Source organism: Vigna umbellata, chromosome 7, assembly GCF_029865625.1.
Source record: "Vigna umbellata cultivar VRB3 chromosome 7, Vumbellata_1.0, whole genome shotgun sequence".
Lineage (NCBI taxonomy): Eukaryota > Viridiplantae > Streptophyta > Magnoliopsida > Fabales > Fabaceae > Vigna > Vigna umbellata.
The window spans coordinates 48,864,155-48,876,422 of NC_142171.1; positions in this window are offsets into that span (position 1 = coordinate 48,864,155).

Here is a 12,268-nt window from a genome sequence, read left to right on the forward strand (position 1 = left end):
GTCTTCTAATCCTTCAAGCAGAGGTTCTGTTGTTTTCTTGCTCCTAGTTCGAATTGCCTCCTGCATACACAAGAACACAAAACCCTAGAAAAGATTTGGTTAGCACAAAAAGATATAAGAGAAGATATAAGATTCAGAAAATAAAAACAGAAAACAGAAAAACAGAAAAACAGAAAAATAAAATAAAATAAAATAAAATCCAATAAAATACAAACTAAAAAATAAAAACAGAAAAATAAAATAAAATAAAAAAATTCGAAATTTAAATTAAAAATAAAAAAAATAAGTCAAAGATAATCAATAATCACACAAATTAACCAGTTAAACCACGAGTCCCCGGCAACGGCGCCAAAAACTTGATGGACAAATTTATGAACACCAAATTATGATGTCACAAACTTGTTTTCAATCGGCAAGTATGACCGAATCGTTCAAGTAATAAACTTGGTTAGACCAAGTATCGTTCTTCCCAAAGGACTCACGGCCTAGTTTAGTTATATGGTTTCCTGATTAACTAAGACTTACAAACGAAATATTTGGGGTTTAAGATGCAAGACAGAAAATAAACATGTATGCATGAATTTTGATCAATGGCAAAAAGCAAAAGATAAACACTTTCAATGAAATATAGATATGAATATGTTGTTGGGGGTCAATTTCATCTTATCCACTCTCATATATTTTTAGGAATTCAACAGTCAAATCATCATTGTTAATGCCACTCTCTAATGTACCTTTCCAGAAGGCTTCTCCCTAATCACGAGTTCATACAATTCCTAGCATTCCTAATGATCAGTTCATAAGTGCAGGAGCTTAATGACAACCAATATAAAATTGGGAGAAATTCCCCGGATCTAGACTTTCCCGTACGTGCCCGTATCGACAAAACCAATAATCATGCATCGAATGAGTTAAACAATGCAAGCATTAAGCAAAGAGGAAAAACCCTAACTAATGATGAAAAGAAAGCATAAGTCTTAATTAAAAGATGTAAAAACAGATTCCATATATGAGAGTTTCACAAGATTACATTGATTCCCCAACAAACATACAGAGTTTAGTTCACCATATTCATGGTGAACCTAGATGAATTACAATGAAAGAATGAAAGAATAAACCCTAAAAAGGTGAAGAGGAAGCCTCAGCATCCAAGATCCTCCTTCAAAGGGGTGGAAGAGAGAGTGTTTGCTTCGTTCCAGCCAAAGATGCCTAACCCTAGGAAACCCTAAAGTTTATATATCATTCGTAAATTACAAAAAGTCAAGTCCAAGCCCATTAAAGTGCCGCTCAGCGGTAAAATACCGCTCAGCGGTGAGTGTGTGACTTGTTTGCTCCCCTCAGCGGCCATTTTGCCCCTCAGCGGACCTCCCGCAAGCTCCTGAGTGCCGCTCAGCGGTAAACTGCCGCTGAGCGGTGACTTCGGCTTCTCCTTTTGCACTTTTTATTGTCTTTTCTGATTTCATCTCTCTCCTTCTTCACTTCTTTCACCAAATTCACCTTAAAACCTGCACAAAAACACTGAAATCAAGCATAAACCTGTCCAGCTCTCTTATTTCTAAAAATATGAAGAAAAGCATGATTTCAAGCTAGTTTCTAAGTGTAAAGGTTGCTTTTAGTGTAAATTTTAATCATGAAAATAACAGTTTTTCAACTGTTATCACCTGTACAACATACAACATAAAACTTCAAGCCATTTGCTAACCACAACAAAGTCTCAGAGGACCGTATTCTTTCGAAACTTCAGATTTGAACCAGGACAAGAATGTTCTGTTATGCTCCATCAACTGCCATTTCTCTGATTGTCGTGGATAGTTGTCATTTACAACGGCTTTGTGTGCTTCCAAAAATGGGATCACTTCATCTGTGTTGTTTAATATGTACAGATGTGCTTGCATCAATTCTTCATGACTTTCCGTCACCACATTCACACCTCGGATGCTTTTACTTGTAGAATATCTACTCAACCATGATGTCTAAGGGACTCCAATTGGATTTGCTTTAGTCATATACTCAGAGCAAAACTCAATACTTTCTTCGGCAATATATCTTTCAATCATTGAACCTTCTGGACGATATTGATTTTTTACGTACCCTTTCAAAATATTCATATAACGCTCAATAGGGTACATCCATCTTAAGTATACTGGTCCATGATGGACAAATTTATGAACACCAAAATATGATGTCACAAACTTGTTTTTCAATCGGCAAGTATGACCGAATCGTTCAAGTAATAAACTTGGTAAGACCAAGTATCGTTCTTCCCAAAGGACTCACGGCCTAGTTTAGTTGTGTGGTTTATTGATTAGCTAAGACTTAAAAACGAAATATTTGGATTTTTATATGCAAAAGACGAAAATTAAATATGTATGCATGAAGTTTTGATCAATGGCAAAAAGCAAAAGATAAACACTTTCAATGAAATATATGTATGAATATGTTGTTGGGGTCAATTTCATCTTATCCACTCTCATATATTTTAGGAATTCAACATTCAAATCATCATTGTTAATGCCACTCTCTAAAGTACCTTTCAAGAAGGCTTCTTCCTAATCACGAGTTCATACAATTCCTAGCATTCCTAATAATTAGTTCATAAGTGCAGGAGCTTAACGACAACCAATATAATATTGGGAGAGATTCCCCGGATCTAGACTTCCCCGTACGTGCCCGTATCGACAAAACCAATAATCATGCATCGAATGAGTTAAACAACGCAAGCATTAAGCAAAGAGGAAAAACCCTAACTAATGATGAAAGAAAGCATAGGTCTTAAATAAAAGATGTAAAAACAAATTCCATATATGAGAGCTTCAAAAGATTACATTGATTCCCCAACAAACATACAAAGTTTAGTTCACCATATTCATGGTGAACCTAGATGAATAACAATGAAAGAATGAAAGATAAAACCCTAGAAAGGTGAAGAGGAAGCCTGAGCATCCAAGATCCTCCTTCAAAGGGGTGGAAGAGAGAGTGTTTGCTTCGTTTCTGCCAAGGATACCTAACCCTAGGAAACCCTAAAGCTTATATATTATTCGTAAATTACAGAAAATTAGGTCCAAGCCCATAAAAGTGCCGCTCAGCGGTAAAGTACCGCTCAGCGGTAAAGTACCGCTCAGCGGTAAGTGCGTGAGTCGTTTCTTCCCCTCAACGGCCATCCCGTAAGCTCCTGATTGCCACTCAACGGTAAACTGCTGCTGAGCGGTGACTTCGGCTTCTCCTTTTGCACTTTTTGATGTCTTTTCTGATTCCATCTCTCTCCTTCTTCACTTCTTTCACCAAATTCACCTTAAAACCTGCACAAAAACACTGAAATCAAGCATAAACCTGTCCAGCTCTCTTATTTCTGAAAATATGAAGAAAAGCATGATTTCAAGCTAGTTTCTAAGTGTAAAGGTTGCTTTTTGTGTCAATTTTAAACATGAAAATAACAATTTTTCAACTATTATCAGTCCACACAACTTTATTTCTCTGACCAAATGAACAAGTAAATGCACCATGATGTCAAAAAAGGATGGAGGGAAAAACATTTCTAGTTGACACAAGATGATGATAATTTCGCTTTGAAGTTCATCTAACTTTGTAGGATCGATGGCTTTACTACAAATTGACGAGAAAAATGAGCACAATCGAGTTATGGTCTGCCTAACGTTTTTGGGCAAAATTCCACGAATTGCCACTGGTAACAATTGTTGCATTAAGACGCGGCAATCGTGAGATTTCAGTCCAACAAGCTTTAAGTCCTACATTGACACTAAGCTCTTGATATTTGAAGAGTATCCTTGTGGTACCTTGATACTCTTTAAACAAAGACAAAAACTTATCTTCTCTTGTTTGGACATTGTGTAACATGCAGGGGGCAAATAAGTACGTTTACCAATCTCTCTTGGTGCCAACTCTTCTCGGATCTTCATGTCAACCAAATCCAAACGCGCATTCACTCCATCTTTTGTTTTTCCCTGGATGTTTAGTAGTGTACCAATCAAGCTATCACAAACATTTTTCTCAACATGCATGACATATATGCAATGTCTAACATCTAACTTTGACCAATATGGAAGATCAAAGAATATTGATTTCTTCTTCCAAGGGGTCGTTACAGAAGACTTCTTCGACGTTTTCCCAAATATATGATGTACTCTATTAACTTTCTCAGCAACTTCAAGTCCAGTAAGTGGAATGGGTGCATTGTCTTTCTCTTGTTCTCCATTGAATGCTTTCTTTAACCTTCGATATGGATGATTAGATTGTAAAAATCGCCGATGACGCATATACACTATCTTCCTTTCGTGTTTTAATTATTGAGCTGTAGTGTTTTCTTCACATATAGGACATGCTTTATGACCTTTCACACTGTACCCCAACAAATTACCGTAAGCTGGGAAGTCATTAATGGTGCAAAATAACATGGCATGCATCATGAAAGTTTCTGAAGCAAAGGCATCAAATATTTCAACCCCATCAACCCACAACAACTTCAAGTCTTCAACTAGTGGCCTTAGATAAACATCGATGTCATTTCCAGGCTGCTTTGGACCAGATATCAACATTGACAACATCATGTACTTTCTTTTCATGCACAATCCAGGAGATAAGTTGTAAATTATCAGTATAACGGGCCAACAACTGTGATTGGTACTTAAATTACCAAATGGATTCATTCCATCAGTAGCTAAGCCAAACCTTAGATTTCTACATTCTTCACCAAATTGGGGGAATTCTTGATCAATAATTTTCCATTGCTTTGAATCAGCTGGATGACGAAGCAACCCATCAGTTGTTCTCTCATCTGCATGCCATCTTAGGTTTTTAGCGTCTTTGGGATTCGCGAACAAACGCTTAAGTCTGGCAACTAGTGGAAGGTACCAAACTACTTTCAAAGCAGAACCATTCTTTTTTGTGTGACCACCATCTTCACCGTTGTTTTTCGACTTGTATCGTGATAACCCACATTTTGGACACTTTATCAAAACTTCATTCTCATTCCTATATAATATGCAATCATTCGGACATGCATGTATCCGTTTATATTCCATACCCATCGGACAAAGAATTTTTTTTGCATCATAATTACGATTGGGTAACGTATTTCCATCTGGCAGCATTTCATTCAACAACGACAACAATTCTGTAAAACTCTTATCACTCCATCCATTGCTCGCCTTTAAATTCATGAGCCTTAACACCGCTGACAACCGTGTGAACTTAGTTGAACCCGCATACAAAGGAGTCTCTGCATCAGTGGACATCGTTTCATACACATGCGCTTGGGCAAAAGCTTCTGCGCCAACATCGCGGATCATGTCCTCTAAGTTGTCTTCTTCGGCTTGATCTTCCATATCCATTGTGGAATCATAAACATTTTCAGTTGGAGAGACAGTTGGAAAGTCTGTTAATTCGTCGTGCCATATCCATGTTGTATAACTTCGTATGAAACCATCACAGATAAGATGTTCCCTAATATCAGTTGCGTTCAACTTCCTCCCATTCAAACAGTTCACACAGGGACATCTGAACTTGACTTCATCATCACCACTTATACTCGCATTACGTTGCACAAACTCTATAAATTCTTCTACCCCTCTCTCGTACTCAGTGATGATGCGTGGTAAATTAATCCACCCTCTATCCGTACGCATGTTTACTGAAATTGTTTACACAATTTCAATAATCTTGAATGATCACTTTGATCGTGTTTGTATTCAAGGTGTGACCCTATCCCATTCAAGAAGATTCACTTTTTTTAGTTTATTAAACATATCAATTTTAAACAACATATCTTAAATTTCACGAAATTTTGTCAGCATTTCGCATTGGTCTTCAGGTTACACGAAATGAAAGTGATTATAAATCATAATCAAATATGCACCCGAAGATCAATACAAAACACAACAAAAAATTTTCGTGAAATTTAAGACATGTATATTAAAATTGATATGTTATAATAAACTATGAAAAAGTTATTACTCTTCTTAAATTGTCCAATCGGACAATTCAAGATTCAATACTTGTAAATTATTATTACCATCTCCTCTATTTTCATTTGTAAAAAGTATGTTTGTTAAAAAAATATGGAGATAGTAAATAATTGTTGTACTGAATCTTAAACGGGAAACTAAGGCTAATTCACAACAACAAACAGTATATTCAAGCATATCATAAAATTTTAAGAATATATATCTCTAATTAAATCAAGTTTATCAATAATAAACTTTTCTACACAAGCACTGAATTGATTTGGTTAACTACGTGCTCCTTTTTCATGCCAAATTTTCTTTATCAATACCACAAATGATTTAGATGAATGACCTATACACAAGCAATAAAGATGGAGATACTTTTAGGATCAAGTACCTGGGAGCGTGGCAGCAAGCTTGGCGAGACTGAAAGCTGCGACTAAAATGGAAGCACCGGCGACGGAGATGGATGTAGAGGCAGAGGCAACAGCCACCCAAAACGTAAATACTATTCCTAAGTTATTCCTATCAACATACGTATACAAAAATTACTATAAAAAATTTCTATATTCCAAACACCATTTTTCAAACAAATGCATAACCAATCCATCTAACTAATTCTCAGTCATACAAATATATAACTTATTTAGATTATAACATAACAACACAAAATCAAGATGAATTTCAATCAAAATTACCAATTTCGTAGGGAGTGGCGACAATGGAGAGGGATCGCGGCGACAATGTAGTGGAGACAGTAGGGAGTGTGGCGACTATGGGGAGGGAGCGCTGCTGTAGTGGCGTGGCGGCAGCACGCCGGCAACGTTGCAGAGGGAGCGCGGCGGCGAGGCAGCGAGGCAGCGACACTATTGCTGGAGAAGACCGACGACGAGGTAGCGCGAGAAGCTGGCCACGAGGATCCGCGAAGCAATGTGAGGCTTCTTCTTGCGTGAGAACATCGGAGGTGTGGTGGTGACTGAATGACGTAGTGGTGGCGACGGTGACTTAAGCTATTTCGAGGGTGGCGATGACAAAGAACGGGAGGCGAGAGTTTGCGCAAGAAGAATGGAACAATCGTGAAGGTTGGGGCTGATAAACAGGCTATACTGCCTCGGTTAGAAACGTACCCGAGGTAATACAACAATACTGCTTCGGTTCTGCATACTAATCGGTGCCTATACTAGCAGAAAATAAAAAACAATAAAACATATAATGCCTATATGCCTCGGTTGGACCCAAACGATGCGATAGCTTAAGTATACTGCTTCGGTTCTTAACCCTAACCGGTGCCTATACTAGCAGAAAATAAAAAAAAATAAAAAATATAATCGCTATATGCCTCGGTTGGATTCAAACGATGAGATAGCTTAACCTTTCGGCCTCGGTTCTGCTGATAACCGAAGTAGTATTGTTGTCAATCAACTGTTGTGCAGAGGAGTAGCAGAGAAGTAGGCTACGTGGCAGAGTTTACGCCTCGGTCTTGACTGTAACCGAGGCAATAAGTGATTTTCAAAAAGTTGTCAGTTGATTTGCATTAGAGCAGGGGCAACGTGGCAGAGTGTACGCCTCAGTTCTGACTGTAACCGAGGCAGTAAGTGATTTTCAAACAGTTGCCAGCTGATTTGCATTAGAGCAAGGGCAACGTGGCAATGCTTTAGGCTTCGGTTCTGTCTGAACCGAGGCATATCTCCTTCCCCAAAACTACAATAATGTCACCGCGCTTTTATATGCTTCGGTTTCAGTAAAACCGAGACGTATATAGCGCGTTAAAAAGCCATTTTTTTACTAGTGGCCGCTGTTTATGTCTCTACCCACCCACCGTTCCACTTCGTGCCTCTTCCCTGGAGCATCGCGGTCCGCTGTCCCCTAGAGTGTCGCCGTGGACGTCTACCCACCCACCGATATTCCTCCCTCTCAGCCATGGAGAAGCGTTGGTGTTGGTCGGACTGTCGCTGTTGAAGGCAACGTTGTAGGCACCAAACATTAGGCGTTTTGGAAACAACGTACTTGGATACCGTCATCGGAGTGCTTTGTGAAGGTTGCCTCCGTTGTTTTGGGTAATTTTGTTTGGTTGGTTTAGTTTGTTTAAACAACCCATGCCTAAACAAATTTAAACAAACTAAACCAACCAAACACAAAAAAATGAATTACCCAAAACAACGGAGACAACCTTCACAAAGCACCTCCGATGACGGTATCCAAGTTCCAAAATGCCTAAAGTTTGGTGCCTACAACGTTGCCTTCAACCGCGACAGTCCGACCAACACCAACACTTCTCCGTGGATGGGAGGGAGGAATATCGGTGGGTGGGTAGACGTCCACAGCAGCACTTCGGCGGACAACGAACCGCGACGCTCTAGGGAAGAGGCACGAAAAAGGAACAATGGATAGGTAGAGACGTAAACAGCGGCACTCTGGCGGCAATGGGTGAGTGGGAGGGAACTCTTTCTCTTGCAGGTTTGGTGGGTGGGAGGAAGCAGCACTCTCTCTAGGGTTCCAATTCTCTCTAAGTTTTGCTTCAGATTAATTTTGAAATGAGAAAATGAACCCAACTCTGTCCCAATTTTGTTTCCATGTCATTTTAATTTTTTTAATTTTGTTTTCCATGTAGAACAATCACGTTATGACCCGTGACTCGTGTCAAAATGTTATCAAATGATATTGTTAAAGTATCATTCTCTTAAAAACAATTAACTTATCTCCGTTTTTTCATTAATCAATGACAATACATTAACCGTTTAATAAAAATAATCGTGGGTATCCCATCTGTCCTTGAACAAATGTAATTTCATGGACCAGATTTATTTGAAAATATCTGAGGTGAAAACAAAAAATATGTATTGCAGTAAGCAAATAAAATGAAATTAGAAGAGATCAAAAAATAAAAATAAAAAAATAAAAAGCGTCCTTATAAAATTTTATTCATCATTTTTTATCAACTAATTAACTAAATAGTTGTTAAAAAAATATTGTATTTCTGCTATAAAAAAAATTCTTAGATTTTGTTGCCTTTTAGCCGATTCTATTACAATACAAAATATTTTTTCTTTTAAAAAGTATAAAAAATCATAACATTATTTTCTAAAATTTGCATTAAATGAATATTTGAAGTAGTATCAATTTAATAAATATTAAATAAAATAAATATTAAAAATAAATAGTTAATGTCAACTTAACAAAAACTAACTTTATTTATTTATTTTTAATTTTTTTATATTTAAGTTAACACTAGTTAAGTATATCAAAATATAAAAATATACTAAAATAAATAAAGTTAGTGTCAATTTATCAAATTTTAACTTTATATTTTAAATATTTTATTTATTTAAGTTAACATTAAGTTAGCATATATTAATTAAAAAAAATAAAATTAATATGAGTTTAACTAATGTTAATTTTAATTATTTTTAATATTTATATTTATTTAAGTTAGTGTCTACTAAATCATAATTATATATTATGAAGTGTGTTTTTTCTTCAAATTGAATATAAAAGGTAATTATTTTTAATTTACAGAGATAAATTTACTCATCCATAATTTTCTTTACTTATTTTTTATATAAATATCATTATATCGATAATTTTTATTTACATTAATAAATTTTCTATACTCGTATCTTTCATCCAAATTCATTTCCTTCGTCCATATTATTTTTTTTATCTATACATATTCTACATTTACAAATTTTTTTTACATCCTTTATTTATGTTCATCTCCTTGTGTCTTTCTTCCATGTTCATTCAACATAAAAATTTTAAAATAAAAACACCTTAACAATTGATAAAGTCGATGCGGAACTACTTTAGTTACAAAATTAGTGATGATTTAGCCAAATGCTAGTTAGAATTGGCTTTGAAAACTTAGATCGTTATTTCTATTCTCTTAAAAAAAGATAACGTTGGTTTCATGCTATGTTGGTTGTTTTTCTTTTGAGGTGAATACTGGGTTTTAGAAGGAAACTCTTCAGTATATATTATAAAAATATTAAGATTTTAACATATAATTATGGCTAATTTATGCACTTTAATTACTTTATATTTTCTAAAAGTAAATAAATTTTTGTTTGAATTATTACCTCCGTACCAACATATTGGAAAAAAAGGTACGTATAATAATTTATATTCAATAATGTAAAATCATTCACATTTAGAGCATATGCTATCGGTATATGACAGAAAAGTAGTACAACAGAATTAAATAATTTTATATTATTTTTTAAGAATAAAATCAGTACAAAAATTAACATATATATTAAAACTAAGATAAACAAACTTATATTTTAATAGACATGTATGCCTTTGTAGTGTAACTATATTTGAAGTAACATGATTCAATATAGCATCTACTAATTAAACGGGGCAGTAACATAAACAATACACTTTTTTAGTTGGAAAGATAAACAATACACTAAAGATGAGAAGAAAAAAAAACATGTTTAATGATAGGAAATTAAATGTGCTATTAATACTTTCTAGGTCACACTACTAGCATGCTATTATTTAACCTATAACATTAAATATAAACATTATCATTATTTTTACTACAAAATTCTCAAATTTCATCATGAGATGTCAGACCAATTTGACTTGGAAAAATAATAAAATAAATATAAAACAATAGCCCTTATTGTATATATAATAAATGCGTCAAGGTGATGTCATGAGTTTTTCTTTGTTTTTCCTCTCCTTTTCTTTTCTTTTTGTTATTTATTGATTTCTGGATTATCATAAGGGTTAAGATCTTGAAAATGTTTTTTCAATAAAGTTTGTTTAAGCATTTAATAAATGTACGTAAATGCTTCCTTAATTTTACATCATCTATATATCTCTATTATATCAAAATGGACTAAAACCTATTCTATCATAAATTTAACTTGAATTAAGTTAAAAAAATTTGATACGGACAAAAAGAAACTTCATTTATTAAAATCCGATTCATCTCGACTAAACATGTGATGAACTAGGTTAGTTCACTAATCCATCCATAAATTATAAATATTAAATTATATTAAAAAAATAAAAATTATAAATATTTTTCTATCTTTAAATGTATTTGAATTTTATTGTATTTTTATAATTTTGGATTGTATTTAGAGTTTAACATTATTTTGGATTGAACCTTATTTAGATTTTAATTAGAAAAAAAATTATAATTAAACAAGTTAACCTATTTAACCCATCAATCTGTGATGGGTTTAGATAAGTTTAATTTTTTGAATTAACTAATAAGCAAGTTGGATTGGATTAGCTCACTAAGTAATCAATCAATTCATAATAACCTATTTTGACAATTCTAGTTATATCTTCATTATTTCTTTCTTTCTTTTCCTTTTTCTAAACAAATGAATTTACAAATTTTAAATTTGAAACATTTTCTTCGATGTTATCACGTTAAAATGAATGTAATTTTTGTATAAGAAATTAAGTTGATTTTGAATCACAAATAAGTGCTATGGATTATGGTATTACAAAATATCATATATATATATATATATATATATATATATATATATATATATATATATATATATATATATATATATATATATATATATATATATATATATATATATATATATATATATATATATATATATATGCTTTAAACTGAGGGTTGGCGATTTAGGATAGGGACAACACTCTTTTTTAGCAATCTCTCATAATTCTAATAATCTAAATGCTAGATAATGAGTTTGTGGGGTTTAATTAATTTTGTATACATAATTATGAATCTAAGGCTAAGAGTAATTTAGGCATTCTAGGTTATTGAATGCCAAACTCAAGTTATGATTTTTTATAGCACCATTTAAGGTTTGGTCATATGAAATTATGAATGTTTCAATAAATAATGTTATGATTTGTCACTATGTATACACATTTCAATGATGCTAGATGCATGAATTCAACTTAAAGGCTTAATTTGGGCTTCTCATTTATGCTAGTTACCAAATTCTTATACACTACATACTAAACTGTATATTTATACCATTGAGTTAATACTAGAGATTTTGACGGATATTAAAAATTCTAATCTGATCTATCAAATTCTGGTAAATTGATACCTTAATTATTAATAAGTAATAATATTTTTATCTAAATAATGATTTCAAATTTGAATGTATTAAATATTTTTAGAATGTTATTATCAATTGTGTTAGATCTATTAAACTCAAATAAATTTATTTTATATGGAAGACACGAATGATAGATTATGATTTGGTCATCATATTTGTTTGTACCTTTCGGATCCTCTCGTGTATATGTACAACTGGCATGAATCACTAATCCTAGTATCTATTTGTTTTGAA